This window comes from Dromiciops gliroides, chromosome 1, assembly GCF_019393635.1.
Source record: "Dromiciops gliroides isolate mDroGli1 chromosome 1, mDroGli1.pri, whole genome shotgun sequence".
Lineage (NCBI taxonomy): Eukaryota > Metazoa > Chordata > Mammalia > Microbiotheria > Microbiotheriidae > Dromiciops > Dromiciops gliroides.
This window is the reverse complement of record NC_057861.1, coordinates 740522385-740536944: the sequence shown is the minus strand read 5'-3', so window position 1 is coordinate 740536944 and position 14560 is coordinate 740522385. Positions and strand designations below refer to the sequence as shown.

Below are 14560 nucleotides of genomic sequence, written 5' to 3'. Positions count from 1 at the left end.
GAGTGGATGGCACCACAGGGAATAAGGAAGGATGGAGAACTGACTTAGAATTCTTTGCAAATAATCCCTGGCTCTTTAAATGAAGAACAGATTGTAAGGTCTATTAATATGCTGTGCAATACTGTAAATGAGGGAACTGAGGATTGGTTGGTGATGACCTGGAAACTCATAATAGTTGGAAAAAGAAGAAAGACACATTTCCTGAATGGACTGCCATAGCTTCAATTAGACTGGAGTTTCTCCACACCCTACTACACCTTTTAAGTTATCTCTAATAGATACACCTTCCCTTTAAAGATTCAATCAATCAACCACTTATTAAGGCTGACTTTTGCTCCAGGCTAAACCTAGGGATTCAAAGTCAAAAGTTAAACATTCTCTGCCCTCAGGGAGCTTACATTTTACTGGGTCATTGTCTCTGTGTTTTCCCATGCCATGGAACATTTGTGCATGTTGTCCTTTAAATACATTTAAGAATTCTATCAAGAGGGGTTCTTTTTTTTAAGTGTTGAGAAATTTATTTGCATGAGCCATGATAGTACAAGTAAAATGGTGGGACCAAGCTTGACTTGGTTCTATTGCTGACAGACACAAGGGCTGTTTTATGGTGGAGTTTAGGGTCATTTTTTAAATTTTAAAATTTTTTAAAAGCTGGAACTCGTCATAGCCCAATTTTCATATTCTATTTTGAAACACCTGTAGGGAATTTTTTTTTTTTTTTTTTTAGTGAGGCAATTGGGGTTAAGTGACTTGCCCAGGGTCACACAGCTAGTAAGTGTTAAGTGTCTGAGGCTGGATTTGAACTCAGGTACTCCTGAATCCAGGGCCAGTGCTCTATCCACTGTGCCACCTAGCTGCCCCAACCTGTAGGGAATTTTAAAATAAGATGCCACTTTTGGGGTGGCCACCACTTACAAAGAGAATGTATTTTGTTTTCTTGCCAAGCTGGCCCACTTAAGGAGAAGGCTTCCAATTAAAAGCCTCAAGTAGCTTTAGCAACACCCTCATCTCTTTTCAGAGCCCCATCTCAAACAGAAACTCCAGGCATCTTTATTCATAGTTAGGGTGACACTTTTTGACTGTCATCCTGCCAGACACAGTAATTTGGGGTTGTGGCCATCACCACCAAGACCACGTAAGGGTACATGAGGTGGGAGGCTATCAGGTTCATTGGATACCAGGACACAGTGGTGGCCACTGCAGCTCCATTGGTCAGGATGGTCTCCACCAAGCCCCGGCCCATTTGAGGAACATGAAAGAATAAATGTGGCTAGGCCCAGATGCGAGCCAGCTGCCCCACATATAGTCCCAAAGGTAACAGGGTCTTTTGTGTGAAGCTCCCCAACTCCTTCCAAACCAGGCAAGAGCTATACTCTATAACCATGCACAGTGTTCCCCAGATAGGACCCAACATCCAGTAAGGTAGATTCTGTGATAGCTGCTCCAGCATTGCATACCATGTTGGAACCTCATTGCTTGTGATCCAGGATCCCAGCATGCCACCAATTCTTGGGAACAATGTGAAACCAACTGCAAGGACCCACGGGGTGCCATGTCTAGCATGCTCTCTGGAGGCTCAGCAGGCCCAGGGGATGGAAGGTGCACACTGAGATAGCACAGACTCTAGAACGTTTCCCAATGTTATTATTTTCTTTTTTAAATTATTTATTTATTTACTTTCAACATTCATTTTTTTTAATTTTGAGTTCCAAATTCTCTCCCTCCTTCCATCCCCACTCCCACCTGTTGAAAAGGCAAATAACATCATGCCCATTATACATGTGAAGTCATATAAAACATTTCTATATTATCCATGTTGAAAAAAACAACAACAAAACAACAACAACAACAAAAACCAAGAATAAATAATAAAGTGGGAGGGACAGGGAAGGAAGTCTGCTTCAATCTGCACTCAGAGTTCATCAGTTCTCTCTCTGGGGTAAATAGCTTTTTTCTTCGTGGGTTCTTTGGAGTGTCTTGGATAATCATACTGACAAGCAAAGCCACATCTTTCACATCTGACAATCCTTACAATCTTGCTGTCAGATGCAGCTAGGTAGTGCATTGGGTATTGCTCCAGGCCTGGAGTCAAGAAGACTCATCTTCCTGAGTTCTAATCTGGCTTTCAGACACTTACTAGCTGTGTGACCCTGGGAAAGTCACTTAACCCTGCTTGCCTCACTTTCCGTATCTGTTATATGAGCTGGAGAAGGAAACGACAAACCACTCCAATATCGTTACCAAGAAAACCCCAAATGTAGTCATGAAGAGTTAGGCATGACTGAAAAATGACTGAACAACAATAACAACAATATTGCTGATGCTGTGTACAATGGTCTCATGATTCTGCTCACTTCACTTTGTATCATTTCATATGTCTTCCTGTTTTTCTATATCCTGCTTATTGTTTCTAATTGCACAATATTATTCCACTGCAATAACAACCACAGCTTGTTCAGCCTCTCCCCAATTGATGAGCATCCCCCCAATTCCCAATCCTTTGCTACCATAAGAAGAGCTGCTTTAAATATTTTTTTTTATTTCATTTGGGTACACACCCAGTAGTGGTATTGCAGGGTCAATGGGTATGCACAGTTTTATAGCTCTTTGGGCATAGTTCCAAATTGCTCTCCAGCATGATTAGACTTGTTCACAACTCCACCAACAGTAATGCTATTGTTCTCAATAATGGTTATACTATACCAAGGAAAACTTATTATTTCATTGGTATTTATGTTCCCATCATCAACTTAGATCTCACTGTAATAAATGAGGTAATATTTGTAAAGTTTAGTACATTCCTAGAACAGAGTAGGCACTTAATCAATGCTTATTCTATTCCATTCCACATAGGCTAGACCACTTTAAAGACCTACTCTGGCCAAAGGAAAACAAAAAAAAAAACACAGAAAGAGTCCAACTTTCTGTCCATGGGGCTCCCTTTATTTGTGGAGCTGGGCTTGGGTAGACAAAGGTAGTCCATTGCTCAAGTTTTGTGGTACCATGAAAGATCATTGCCTTGGGAATCAGAGGAGCTGAGTTCAAATCCCACCTCAGGCAAGTTACCTAAACTGCCTGGGGCATTGGTTTCCTCATTTTTAAAATAAAGGATTTTTGGATTCTCTCAAAAATACCTTCCAGATCTCTGATCCATAATTCAAACTTTCACACCTCCATAGCACCTGAGATTCATCAGCTGACACAGCCTTCAAGAACCCAAAGTCATTTCCATGCCACAAGAGGGCATCAGAGGAAAACTTGAGTGGAAGATGGATAGTTTTCAACATATTAGAGATAAGTAATCATTTATTTGAGGGGATGATCCCCTAAATTATGACAGTTACTCTTCTGCTCAAGAAACTTCAGCAGCTTCTTATTGCCTCCAAGAGAAAAACCCGATCCTCTGTTTGACATTTAATGCCCTTCAAAATCTAGTTCCAACCAATCTTTCCAAAGTTATCCTCATTTACTCCCACTTATTTATCATGTGTTCCAATCAAACTGGCCTGGTGATGGTATGCCCATCACCTTTCACCTTTGGTCTCCATGCCTTTGCATAGGCTTTGCTAGCCTGAAAATGCTCTACCCACTCACCTCCACTTTCTATAATCTGTAGGTCCTTTCACTGTGTACAGTGATACCCAAAATCCCTTTGTTGACTCTCTGCACCACTGTTAGTGCCACTACCACTATAACATTTTATTTATTTGTGTACAGTTGACATCTACTTATCTGTGTATGTGTGATGCATTTTGCCCCCCAAAGTAGCATGTTTCAGAGTTTAAATCTGGCTTTGGATACTCACTAGCTGTGTGACCCTGGGCAAGTTACTTAGCCCTGTTTGACTCAATTTCCTCATCTGTAAAATGAGCTGGAAAAGGAAATGGTCAAATCCCTCCAGCTTCTCTGCCAAGAAAATCCCAAATGGGATCATGGAGAGTTGGACATGACTGAACAATGATCTCCTTGAAGGCAGGAGCTGTTTCATTTGTCTTTTTGCATCCACTAGATGCTATGTCCAGTATACAGAAAGTGCTTAATAAATGTTCATTGACTGTAAGTTAGTTGACTCCATACTTAATTCAATAGTTCCAAAGATCCAGGTACTAGTAAGCAGTCTTCATAAATCTCTGTGCTCAAAACAATTCACATCAAGCCGGCCAACCTCGTTACGATTTCTCCTTGAACTTAGAGGGCTGGACCTTGGATAGCAGACTTAGACAATCTACACCACAAGTAGATTTCAGAGGAGAACACTCTCTAGGAGAAAGTAATGGCAGATGGCACTCAATACACTAGAGAAAAGGAAGCCTATCTATAAGAGAATATGTTCTTTCTGGAGCAAACAAATTGTTTCAGGAGGACCTGCTGCTCCCAGTTCTCTGCCAACAGGAAGCTTTTAGCTGCTCACTGCAGTGTGGTTTGCCACCTCCACTAATGGCAGCTACTCTGGAGAGACAGGAACCTTTGCTTTGCCCACCCTAGACTACAAATGGATGGATGACAGGAAAACAGACCATCTGCACTGCTGCTACTGAAGGGAGCCAAAAACCTTTCTTTTCACCAAACATCCCTCAACACCCCATTGCCCCATTCCCACTCAGCAAAAGGTGCCAAATAGCAGCTGGATATTGACCTTCATATTGCTATCTCTGTTGAACACATACCAGAATCTCATTCCATTCTTACCCTTGAACCCAGTGTGACCTCTTAATGTGAGGCAGTAGGGCTAGAGGTCCTTTCCAGCACTATCTGATCCATAATTCAAATCTTTCCACAGCTATAGAACCTCCTAGAACTTTGTCAACTGGCATAGGCTTCAAGAACCCAAAGTCATTTCCATGTCACAAGGGGCATCAGAAGTGAACTTTAATGGAAGATGGATAATTCTCAATACTTCACAGATTGGTTGGGGACCATCTTCCTTAGCTTTGAACTCTAGACCTCTAGGCCTTTCCATTTGTCCTGCTACTTTCCCTGCCTAAGGCCTAGCTGACCTTTCCATAATAATGGAATAATAATAATAAGAAGAAGAAGAACAACAACAATATAATTGCTAATGATAGAGTGCTTTAAGGTTTGCAGAACACAACATTTAATTAAATAGTAGTAATGTTATATTATAGATGCTCATTGTTAATCCCATTGACATATGTTATTCTCATTTATCTTCCTGGAGGCAAGATTCAAACTAGTTTTTCTGATTCCAATCCTCACCCTCTCTCTACTGCCCAGGGCTCAGCACAGTGCTTGGTCCCACAATAAGTATAATGGAGGCCATGGCCAAAGGAGTCCCATCCTCATAACCAGGGGGGCCTTTGAGGATTTGGCTCCATTGGCCATACCCGCCTCACAAAGTCCTTCATAAATGCCCTTCCATCCCATTCTGCAAGCCAGAGCTGCATGGACAGGGTTTGCACTCAGCTGCCTGATCCCACCAGCCCTCATAAAGAGTAGACAGTTGTGGACAGATGTGCTGTGAAATTGTCAGACAGAGCCCAGGGCTCTCTAGAAGTGGGCCAACGCTGCTGCTGTGCCAGCCCTGGGAAAATGATACAAACACCTGCAGCATGCCTGGATGAAAGCATTGGGCACCTGCTCGCCCCTCACGCCATTTTCAGATGCCTTTTTATCTTCTCTCTCAAATCTCCATCCTCACAGATAAAAACCCCTGTGGGTGCTGTTACAACTTACAGAAAAAATGGAACAGCTTTTTTCCCTTCCTTGGTCTGGGGCACTTAGCTAACCGTGGCTAAGTTTTTCCAACAGCAGTCTCTGTGGAAGAAGCTACTTTCCATTCAACTTAGTTCCCTAGACCCCTGTAGATAACTGGAAGGAGTCAAAATGTAGATGGGACTTGTCTGACAGAGAAAATTGAAACCCAATCTGGTACAGTAGAAAGGGCATTGGAGAAAAACTCAGAGGACCTGGGTTCAAATTGTGAGAGATTTTCCCCGAGTGATTTAACTATAATACTAATCAGTTTATAGATTACATATTAATAGTTTAAAAATTAGATATTCTTTTGTAGCTTAAGAGTTATTATATTTATAGCCTATATCTGATTGTTTGCTGTCTTGGGGAGGGAGGGAGAAAAATTGGAAAATAGAAATCTTATAAAAACAAATGTTGAAAGCTATCTCTACATGTAACTAGAAAATAATAAAATACTTTTATGGTAAAAACAGTTATTATATTTAGATATTCTTTAGTAACTTAAGAGTAACTAAGATAGATATTGAAAGGAGCTAAGGCAAATGCCAACTTATATACTCTGCAAGTTTCACCAAAGATTCAACTATTTCACTTCCAATTGGGGTTAGGTACAGCCACCAATCAACTTAAAGGTCAGATACCTAAAATAATAACGTCTGAGCTATAAAGGACCAATCAGAGCAGGAGAGAAGTTGGAAAAGCCAACCTTAACCAATATAGTGGAAAGTCTTGATAGCTGCGGAAACAACTCAGAGGATAAGAGAGGCTTTGTCTGGGATGACAAAGAAGCCATCCAGTAGATAGATGGCTTCCTATGTTATGAGCCTGTTACTTAGTAACAGGGCTATTTTAAGTAGGATATATAGGATGGCAATTGATTATATTGATATCTGACTGATGGTTTCTTTCTTTCTATTCCATACTTACTGTATTTGTATCCCTGGGATTATGTTAATTTGTGGGAGGAGTCATGGCACATAAATATTCTTGGATCCTGAGGCTCAGGGTCTTTGGGTCCTAGACCTAAGACTGGCTTTATTGTGAGACAGGATCCCCCTCTCAATAAACCTATTTTCTTTGGATTGGAGACTTTGGATTTGTCTTTGTCTAACATCAGGACTTAAACATTTTCACAACAAAATCTCACTTCTGTCACGCCCTGTGGGACTACAAACATCCTCACTTTCCTCACCAGTGAAATGAGGGGGTTGGACTAAATGACCTCTGAGGTACCTTGCAGCTCTGAGCTGTGATGCCGTAGTTTCCAAACCAGGAGGCGTTCAAAGTCCTCAAGCCTCCTATGAGAAATTTTTTAGGGATTAGAGATCAAATTAAAATCTCTTATGTATCAGGGGCAGCTAGGTGGTGCAGTGGATAAAGCACCTGCCCTGGATTCAGGAAGACCTGAGTTCAAATCTGGCCTCAGACACTTGACACTTACTAGCAGGGTGACCCTGGGCAAGTCACTTAACCCCAATTGCCTCACCAAAAAAAAAAAATCTCATGTATCACTCATGATAGAAACTTTTTCTCCTTCGTGTCACTGCTGCTACTGTTGCCTCTAACAACGATAACAACAATAACAAGGATTTATATAGTATTTTAAGGGTGCAAAGCACTTTCCCTATGTTACCTTATTTGAGTTTCCCAACAACTCTGGGGTTTAGTTACAATTATTATCCTCATTTTACTGAAGAGGAAACTGGGGTAGGGAAATGACTTGCCCAGAGTCAGAAAGCTACTAAATGTATGAAGTAAGATTGAAACTTGAGTCTTTCAGACTCCAAGGTCAACACTCTCTCTGTTATGCTACCTAATGCTCAGCGAAATGCCTGGCACATAGTTGTCATGTAATAAATGCTTCTTAGACTGAACTGAATAAAAACCAAGACAAAACACTAAAACAAAACTGAAGGAAGGCACAGGCCACTAAGTGGTGCAGAGGAGGCAACACTAAATTTCCAGTGAAGAAAATCTGAGTCCAAATCAGGCAAAGCAAGGGATTGCTATTTGTGGGTGAAACAGGAGGTGGTTAATCCGGCACAGTAATGACCAAGGCCATACCAAAGGGGCTCCAGAAAGCTCCTGTTAGTGTTTCATAAATGGCAGAATCTCAGGCTGGAAATGAGCTCAAGGACCATTGAGTCCAGCCCAAACCTGACTAGGAACACCCCCTACGATAACAATCCCAAATCACTGATCATTCACCATTTGCTCAAAGAGCTCTAAGCAGAGAGACTGTGCCCCCCCCCTCTCCCAGCTCCTACAGCAGCTCATTCTACTTTAAGAGAAATCTTATTGGTTCCATCCTCTGTTCCTAGTTTTATTGTCTGGGACCAAGTAGAATAAGGCCAATCTCTTTTCCAGGTTTCAGCCCTTCTGATACCTGAAAGCTGTTACCATGTCTTCTCTAGGAGAAACATCTCCCATTCCTTACCCATTTCTCATATGGCATAATCTGCCATCCCTTCACATGCTAGTCATCTTCTTCTGAATGTACTCCAGTGTGTTAATGTCCTTCCCAAAATGTGGTACCCTGACCTGAACACCGTTTTCTACATGTGATGGGATGACGGTAGGATCCTCTCTATCCTCTTCTCCCTTGGTCTGAACACTGTGCTCCTCCTCATGTGGCCAAGGTACCAGAAGCATCAGATACTCAAGACTACTTAGGGCTTTGTGGGACTCTCCTGTAATCACACAGCCATATGCTCTCAAACAGAGCTGCTAGCTCAGTGACTAGCATTTTCCACAGAAAATCTGTTAACTCAGATTTCTTTATTCCTATGTTAGCAGAATGTTATGGTTCAAGGCATACTTTAAACAGAGCACCAGAAATCACAAGGAGAGGCATAATGTAGCCCTATGTTACTTAGAGTCAGAAAAGATCTGAGTTCAAATGCCACCTCAGACACCTAGCTGTGCAATTGAGGGCAAGATGTGTTTAACCTTTTTGTGACTCATTTTCCCCATCTGTCAAAGGAAGGGGCTGAGTACCATGGCTTTTTTTTGGGAGGGGGGGACAGGGCAATGAGGGCTAAGTGACTTGCCCAGGGTCACACAGCTAGTAAGTGTCAAGTGTCTGAGGCCAGATTTGAAATCAGGTCCTCCTGAATCCAAGGGCTTTATCCACTGTGCCACCCTAGCTGCCCCCAATACAATGGCTTTTAAGGTTCTTCAGTCTCTAGATCTATAATCTTATGATCCAAGAAGGTGAGTGCATGACAAAATTGGAATTGCAGAGGGAGATAAGGAAATGTGAATGCATATATCTGTGAGGGGGGGGGAAGCTTTTTCTCCTCAAGAATTAGAATTAGTCTTAAACAGTAATTCTCAATGTATTTAACTTTCAACAGGGATCAGGAGTTCTAATAACTTCTTTATATTGAAAATCAGATTGAGGCAAGAGGGTAGATTTTGGAATCAGACGACCTGAGTTCAGATCCTTCCTTGGTTATTTGAGACCTTGGTGACCTTGAACAACTCTCAATTTCCCTAGGCTCAGTTTTTACATCTGTAAAATGAGGGAGTAGGACCCTTCCCACTTTAGACCTAGAATCATAGAATCTTAGACTGCAACATTACCTGAAGCTCTGAAAATGTTCAGGAAATTGTCGAGTGTGTCCTTCTTTGGTTACAGAAGGCAAGGAGGAATGGGTAGAAGGGATCTAAATTAGATGAATGTCCAACCTGACAGTGCCACATCAATCTATGTCTCTCATTGAACAATAGCAGGGAAAGTCCTCAAAAGCAGGAGCTGAGGAAGATGGTTTACCTGTATCACATCTCAAACTATATTATAAAGTGGTAATTATCAAAATAATCTGGTACTGGCTAAGAAATAGAGTGGTGGATTAGTGGAATAGATTAGTCATAAATTACATTATATGGGGGATAGGGAGGAAGGAAGAGAATTTGGAACACAAAGTTTTAAAAATCGATGTTACAATTTGTATTTACATGTAAGGTGGGGAAAATTCTAAATAAATAGATGAATGAATGAATGAACTAATGAATGAATAGATGAATAAATAAATAAATAAACATGAATAAATAAATGAATGGAGGCATAAATAAATAAAAGAATCAGTTATAAATTACATTATAAGAAATGACCATAATAATTTGATATATGATAAACCCAAATATCCAGGCTTTTGGAACAAAAACATGATTTCACAAAAACTTCTGGGAAAACTGGAAAACAATATGGCAGAAACTAGGCATAGACAAACAAGATAAGGTTAAAATGGTAAATTATTTACATATAAAGAGTGATATTATAAGCAAGTTAAAAGAGCATGGAATAATTTATCTCTCAGATCTATGAATGAGGGAAAAATTTATGACCAAACAAAAGATAAAGAGCATTACAAAATATAAAATAGATAATTTTGATTATGTACAATTTTTAAAAGTTTTAGCACAAACAAATTCAACACAACCAAAATTATGAGGAAAGAAGAAAACTTGGAGAAAATTTGCAACGAATATCTCAGAGAAAGGCCTCATTTTTCAAATATATAGAGAAATCAGCCTAATTAATAAAAGTACAAGTCATTCTTCAATTGATAAATGCTCAAAGGATATGAATAGGCAGTTTTCACACAAAGAAATCAAAGTTATCCATAGTCATATGAGAAAATGCTTTATATTACTATTGACTAAAGAAATGCAAATGAAAAGAACTGTGATATACCACCTCATACTTATGAGATTGGCTAATATGCAAAAAAATGATAGATAGTGGAGAGGATATAGGAAAACTGGGGTACTAATGCACTGTTGGTGGAGTTGTGAACTGATCCAACTATTCTGGAACTATTGTCCAGAAGGCTATAAAACTGTGTATACCCACTGATCCACCAATACCACTGCTTGGCATATATCCCAAAGACATAAAAAATAATGGGGAAAGACCTTTGTGTACAAAACTATTTACAGCAGCTCTTTTTGTAGTGGCTAAGAATTAGAAATCAAAGGGATGTCCATCAATTGGGGAATGGCTAAACAAGCTGTGGTATATTATTGTAATGGAATACTATTGTCCTATAAGAAATGACAAGCAAGATGGCTTCAGAAAAATCTGGAAAGACTTAAATGAACTCATGCAAAGTGAAGTGAACAGAACCAGGAGAAAGTTATACATAGCAACAGTAATATTATTTGATAAAGAACCACGAATGACTTAGCTCTTCCCGGCAATACAACGATCCAAGACAATCCCAAAGGACTAACAATGAAGTATACTATCTGCCTCCAGGGAAAGAACTGATATTTTTTAATGCAAACTGAAGCATGCTATTTTTCACTTTCTTTCTTTCATTCTTTTTCTTTTATTTGAGCCTTCCTGTACAAAATGGAAATGTTTTGCATGATTGCACATGTATAACCTATGTGTGATTACTTGCCATCTCAGAAAAGGGTGAGGGGAAAGATAGAATTTGGAATTCAAAGGTTTAAAAAAAGTCTAAAAATTATTTTAACATGCCATTGGGGGAAAATAAAATATATTTTTAAAATCAGGCATTATTTTATTTGTTGTCTTTGGATCCCCAGTATCTAGTACAGTGACTAAAACATAGTAGGTGCTTAATAAACGTTTGTTGATTTATTACTTTATTGTTGTAATTGGACACCTTGACCCAAAAAGCATAGTTTTATTTAGGATCCCAAAATATGGGACCCCAAAATGGGAGCTGAATTTCAATATAGTTGGGCTACAAATCCTGAGACTCCTGACCATCTTTTTCTTTGAATCTGTGAGCCAAGTCTGCAACAGCATTTTGGAGTGCCTTCAATTCAACTCATGTCACCTCAACAATTATTAAACACCTACTGTCACATGGCACTTGCTAGGCATTAGGGTTACAAAGAAAACAGAAAAACAACTGTTTTGTAAAGGGGTTTACATCCTATTGAAATATTTTTTTTAAAGCTCTTCCATTAAGAAAGTATAGTGAATATTTGGAGTAATTGAAAAAGGAGAAAGACTGAGTAGATTTCTAGGCAAGTTAATCAGTTGTTTGGGCCTCACTTTCCTCATTTGTAATGGTAAATTATTCATCTGGTAATAGTAAAATAAGGTTGCCACCAGCTTTAAATCTTTGATCTATTTTCCTATCACATACCAATACTCTGGCTTCCCTTCTGCTCTTTCATCTCTGCAGAAAGAAGTGTTGGGTTAGATTTGGAGAATGGAGAAAAAAGATAACCAACAAGCAGGTTAACTTTAAGGGGCATCACTCAAATTTAGCACACATCCAGAAGCAATGGGTTGGAGGCTTTCTGCAAGGATAAACTCTCAAATAATGAGAGCTAACACAAAATAGAATGGGCTACTTTGAGACATAGAAGTTTCTCAACTCAGTAGGAAGCTCCACATGGGCCCAGGATGACCACTTGCTGGGGAAGGTATAGAGGGGATGCTTAGTCATCTGTGTGTACAACTGTGCTTATTGTTATTATTTAACCATTCAGTTGGGTCCAACTCTTCATGACTTATTGGACCACAGCGTGCCAGGCCCTTGTATCCTCCATTATCTCCCAAAGAGATGGCTATGGTAGCACTTTCCAACTGTGAAATTCTACAATTGTATGCATTCAAGTCTAAATGTTAAAGGAAAATGTTAGTCACTGTGGTTTAGTGGAAAGAACATTGGATTAGGAGGGAGAAAACTTGGGTTGGAGAGGAAGAATGATGCAATGGAAAACAATGCTGTATTTGTGTTCAGATGACTTGAATCTTGTCTCGGTCCTGTCCTAATTTTTGTAATGTTGGTTAACTTGCTCCCTCTGGGCTTGTCTTCTCATGTACAGAATTCGAAGAGTAAGACTAGATGAAATCTAATGTCTCTTCCAGGTGTAAATCTATGATCTTGCATGATACTTCCTATGCACCTCTCTGGACCTCAGTCTCTTCATCTGTAAAGTGAAGCAGTTGTACTAAAAAGATCTCAAAGGTCTTTTCTAGATCTTAAGCCTTTGAAGATGCTTCAAAGCTTTCTGGTTCCTTGATGCTTTCTGGACTTGATCAATAGAACAAATGCATAGTCTCAGGGTGGAGAATATTTGCACGTGGTACAGCTCCTAGGTAGACACTGTTCAGAGTCTCTGATAAAGGAGGCATCCTTTTCTTACATTAAGGAACAGCTGTGGGAAAGATTGAGCTTTTTATCTTTCCTAGTTTAGAGTTGGATTCATGATCATACAGTGGAGAACCATGGAAAAAGAGACAGTTTTATAGTCAGAGGACCTATGGATAATTCCCATCTCTGACACTTTGAGTGACACTGGACATTTAATTTCATTTCTCAGAGATTCATTTTCCTCTTCTGCACAATGAAAATGTTGGACCAGATGAATTCTATGTCCCCTTCCAGTGCTAAATCTATGATGTTACGGAAAAACAAACAAACAAAAACAAAGAGATAAAAATTGTATTGCTGTTGTATAACAGGTTGGAGGATTTCACAGCTGAAATTCCAAGGTCAACAATGAATGAGGACAGAAGAGCAGTTGGAATTTAATATAGGAGGTACTTTTTTGTGTAGGAAGACTTAGCTTAGGCAACTGGGAGGATGGGACTTGAAGACTGAGAGGCCACCTACTATTCAGTTGTATCCTGTGCTCTAGAAGAACAGAAAATGAAACCAGACCAAGTCTCCCCTCCCTAGCCCAATACCAAAGCATAGCTAGTGGTTTGCTGATATGGGAAAGAAGATGATCCTTGGAGAAGGTGGCAGGTTTAGACAGCATCATTGGCCCTAGGCCTTCTGGCTGATTGGAAGGCTATGTCTTTGTTTGTGGAAGGGCTGTGCCAGGGCTTGCCTGTAGAACATGGTCTGACTACTGGCTGACATAGAACATGGCAGCATGTAAGCATAACATTGTTTTTTAACCTTCTTACCCATGCCAGATACTGGTGAATAGAAAGAACCAAGAATTATCCAATCCTTTTTATACAAGCCAGGTGGTGCAAAAAAATCATGTCTGTTTCTAATGGCAAACCCTAAACAGGGGATAAAGACCTCCTATCAATACACAGTTGAGAAAATTATTTGTTTTTATATTGGTCTTTTAGAATTTTATAGTTTTTTAGAATTTTTTTTTAGAATTTTCCCCAAATTACATGTAAAAAAATAAATTTTTTTCACATTGATTTTTTTAAAATGTTGTGTTCCAAATTTTCTTCCTCCCTTCCTCCCCACCTCAAGAAATCAAGCAATTTCAATATAGGTTATATATGTGCAGTCATGTAAAATATCTCCACATTGATCTGGTTGTGAAAGAAAACAGACAAAATACCTTTAGAAAGAGGAACTAACAAAAAATTATGCTTCAATCTGGAAATTTATGGACAGATCCGTTGGGATCTCCAAGGGTCACAGCATTTCCTCCACCATCTTGGCTCCCCCCTCCACCCTGTTATATTGTTGTATTTGTGTATTTTCATTGTAATATTATTATATAATTATTATAAGCATTTATTAAATACCTACTATGTTGTAGGCACTGTGCTAAACATTGGCACAGAAAGAAGTAGGGGAGGAGAGGGGAGGGAATGACATGTGACATAAATATGTATGATTCTTTTTAAAGAAAATACAAATATATTTCTACTCTAATATTATCATTATCCCTCCCATTGGTCTCTCCATGGAAGGGCAACAACAAAAATACTGTTAAAATATGCATATTCATTTATGTTTTTTTCCTCCGCCACCAACCTCCCCTACAAAGGGTGAAGGAAGGGCCCATGATGGACATGAGCAGGATGCAATATGTTACCAAGAACAAATTGGGCTGTCCCATAGAAGAGACATTAGGCTTCTGCTTGGTCCCA

The 14560-nt window shown here is 39.6% G+C and overlaps 1 pseudogene; it reads right to left on the bottom strand.

The window, feature by feature from the left end:
* Positions 1–1060: 1060 nt before the first annotated feature.
* Positions 1061–14560, bottom strand: part of LOC122753934 — a 79556-nt pseudogene continuing 66056 nt past the window's right edge.